Raw genomic sequence first — 4,495 nt, 5'->3', positions numbered from 1 at the left:
CCACTGTCCAGACCCGGCCCAACTGCCCGAGACCTGAACACTCAGTCCATCTGAGTTGAGCTGATCCCCAGCTGACCCAGCTGAGTGAGCTAGACCATCCAGCTCAGGGAGCTGACACACTCTTCAGTGAGCTACACTGAGCTGCACTACACTTCACCTAGCTGGTCGAGCTTGCTTACTGCATCGCCCAGCTGTTATACACTGTGTCCAGCTTGCTTCTTTTATCTTCTTCAATCCTTCTAAGTCCCTTGGTCAATTTCCAGACCTAGACTTAGTTTTCCCATGATCCATTCTGATCACTCACTTCATCGAGCTTCACCTGGATCTTGTCCAGCTACCAGCTCGCTTGTCCAGCTCCTTTGAGCTTATCTCCTTCTTGGATTAGCTATGTCTTAGCTTCCTGATGCCCTTAACCTTACTTCCAGGCTATGACACGCTTGTCTTTGGGCCATATGACCATACTGGTGCATTTCCACGCACCGCAGTCCGTCCGGACGATCCTATCCAGAATCGGGGACATGACACGATCCCTTGACGGGTACGTAGGCAGCTCGATCCCGAGTTCAGTCACGATGTTTCCTTCTCCTGATATCTATATGATATTTGACCTACGAATATAGTCCATTTTGACTCAGGCCTGATTATATCGTTGTGTTCTGAGGATATCGTTGCCCACGTTATTTCTTCCCTACATTGAACTCCCGATCACTATTAAATTCTTAGTGTAGATTTTAGGATCTACAATATGGACATCCACATAATAGTTTATAACACTCCCCCTTGGATGTCCATTATACAAAATAAGTCCTAATACGCGTATGATGCTGCCTCGTTAAAAACCTTACCAGGAAAACCCAGTGGAAAAAACCATGGTTAAGGGAAAAAGAGTGCAGCGCGCATCTACTCCCCCTGATTAAAACATAACTTGAGATATCTGATATGACACAATCCAATGTGATGAATTAACTCCTTCGTTTTAGGCTTGGACCGGTTCACTTCTTTTGGCTGATTCGACACTCCTCGCCGAAACTTGAATATCTTGATGGCCGTAGGACAAAATTACTTCAAACCACGTGGAAATCGAAGCTAACATCCATTTATAACTTAAGGCACTGGTGTAGCTGTGGTAAGATTGGAATATCTAGCCATATTTGGAATATCAGACGATATTAGGTATTCTGAGACAGCTTGTACATGTCCCACGGAAACATTCATATCTCGAGTTCTATCATGGAGAATGACTTGATTCAAATTGGAGATGAAAATAGACTTAAATATATTTCTCTGGAAACCAATTTCATATTTTAATTCCATCTATAAGGTCTCCTTTGATTGGAAACCTTTTGACCTTCGATTCTGTCTCTAGAATGGAATGTGTTCATGCATTGATTCTTCTTCAAGTAAGATTGATCTATCTCATTTTCTCCTGCTTCTTGAATATCGAAAAATACTTTGGAAGATTGATGACATTCCTCTTTAGGTGTGTATCATTAGCGTGTTATTGGTTGCCTCGTTAAAACCTTGACATGGAAAACCCAGTGGGACAAAACCAATGATAAGGAAAAAGAGAACAACCACGCGCATCATCATATTCTCCCCCTGGAAGCATCATCTTTGGGAGATGTATTATCATCATACATATCATCCTTTTAGGAATGGATATAAACATATTCTCAATGAATAAACTCGTTTGATTTGCAGATAATCTCTTAGACCATTAGGCTTGTAGTCCATAGCCTCTCTTTCACAAAAAATGTCATATCTTGGTCTATTTGGAATCCATGCACATATCTTGGTCTATTTGTCATATTTTGGAGATCAAATCTTACAACGTCGATTTGATATCAGTTCCATATTTTTCTAGACATGACATAGCTGTTGAGATTTCTTTATTCTCAGGTACCTGAATCTTTTTTTTTCTTGTCATGTTTTCTTTCTCTTCTCGAGATCTTTAATATTTCATTCATCGATTTTTCCATTCCCATTCATGTTCTTTTTCTTTTCAGAGGATTTTTATATTTAGAACTGATAGGTCTATCACGCTTCAGACAATTTTTAGACTCATTAGCAGTTTGATATTGTCCTTCTAGGACATCAATTTAAACATGAGCATTTACAGCTGATACTTGTGACTTAATCACTTCCTTAAGGTCAGCAAATGAGTCTTGCAACTCATATGCTAATCTTTTTAATAGAATTATCTCCATCATTCAGTTTTGGACTTTTATTCACGCTCTTTAGTCCGAGGATCATTGATAATTCATTCAACTCATTCATTCTCCAGCTGTTTATTTTTCTCCCCCTAATGTTGGGTAGACTAACTTTGAGTCTTTAATTAAATCTTATAATCAATGGAGATCATATCCCAACATATTTATAACCTCCTTTGAGGTCTCATCTTTAGCGGTGTGGTGGAGCAACTACAACTTATCCAAATTTTCTAGATGGGATCTTTGATTCCTGACCCATAACCAATTTGATGGGGAGAGTTCTTAATTACTTTTGGCATTATGCGAATCAATGATGTTGCATCTTACATATGAACATTAGCTACAACATGTTCATCATGTATCTCAACATGCATAACATAATTATCAAAGGCTTGTGACTTCACCAGTATTACCAATAAATCTTGCAAACATCAGGTTGCGGATCTATGACAAGGATACATACAACCGTCTTGTCGATGCATTAATTATAAAGACATGGTGGATGATCTGTCCACCAGTGGGTGATCAAGCCCACAAACATCTCCTTGTATTTATAGATTCTAAATCTATTTAACTGGTGAAAAGCCATATTTTTATATTGCTTTGTAAGCAAGTAGCATATAGAATATCATCCTTAAGAATTTTCTAGTTCTTCAATGAATGTCTATATGATTATCTTTCGCATCATTATTAACCGGGATTGCATAACCAATTTGCCAAACATTACACTTTCAGTAAACTTCCGGTTTACTATTTCATTTATTTCCATTTTCTAATAATTACAATACATGAAGAAGATGTAGGCACTTTCTTGATTATACTTTTTAAAAAATATTTCTGATTTAAAATGGATTTAACATTTATTTCGCTTAATGTCTCAGATTTATATAGATTTAGTTTTTGAAGGATTCATCAATCTCAGTTTAGTAAAACATAATCTTCTAGATGTTTTACTTAATATAAAATGTGAGATTCTTTAATTCTTCCCCTCGAGATGATACTACTACAGGTTTATCAATCTCGAATGAATCTCATTTTTGAATCAACAACATACCATATTCGGGTTATGTATTCTTTCATAGATCTTTCTTACTTTGAGACTTATGAGAATGTAATATTTCAAATCACTTTTTTTTTTAATGTGTAGTGATATTTATGAACTCTTCTGCATATCCTCTTCTTGAACATTTTATAAGTTCTATATTACCTTGTATTGTATTCACATCGGTTTTCTTTCATCTTTAGATGATTGAAACATATTTTTTCTTAACTATCATTTTTATTTTCTTAACTTCAAGTAAGATTATGTGCTCTAAAAAGAAACACTTTGGATCTTAACCTTATTTATATCCATATTCACGTCTACAACAATACTATTTGTGTGGATTTTCTTTCTTAATATAAGTGCTATATTCTCTTCAAGAGAAATATCATAATTAACTAGACGTGATTTATCATCTTACATCAATAACTCATTATTTTTCTTAATCTCAAAGAAACAAAATATAGTTATAAAAACTTAGATATATTTACAGACTTAACGTCTTGTAATCTTTAGCTGCAAAAGAAATATTGAGTTTTAGGTAAAAACATTTAGGTGATCATACCTTTCTTTGAATTATTCTCCAAAACTTATGGATCTCTTAAGATCAAGCCTTAAACTTAAAACCTTTGTATAATAAATATAATATTTATACATATCAAATCGTATCTTATAGCCAAAAAAATTATCACGAGAACCTTATTATATCAAAAATAGATAATACTCATATAGTAACCATTAAATTTAGGGAGAATTGGAAAAACAAGACATTTTCGAACTTTGTTTGTCAAAATAAGACTTTGGTCGTTTTGGACTGGTTTTGCCCTTGTGTTGTGGAAAAAATAGTAAACTTAGGTAAAAAAATATAAAAAAATGTAGAATCATTTGAAACCAAAGTATATATACTTTTATGTTTAAATTTAATTTTTAAAAATTGTGGAACTATGTTTTATTTAATATCAAAGCTGTAACAGAATACTTATTCTAGCCATATATGTAGTCTACAAAGCGAATATAAAATATTGTACATAGGTTTACCTTGGATAGAAAATATAAACTACACTTTCTTCAATAGTTTACCTTAGCTAGATTTTTTGTCGTAATATTCTATCTTGATAACTTCAGTCTACCTACGGCTTTTTTACAAGTTCTATCCTAGAGTAAGTGAAATACCTTTTCTTTTTTACAAGTCATACCTTGTTCTGCCTTTTACTATATAATAGCCTAAGGCAGAATGTAGTTT

This window comes from Brassica oleracea, chromosome C3, assembly GCF_000695525.1.
Source record: "Brassica oleracea var. oleracea cultivar TO1000 chromosome C3, BOL, whole genome shotgun sequence".
Lineage (NCBI taxonomy): Eukaryota > Viridiplantae > Streptophyta > Magnoliopsida > Brassicales > Brassicaceae > Brassica > Brassica oleracea.
Note: the sequence above shows the minus strand (reverse complement) of the source record.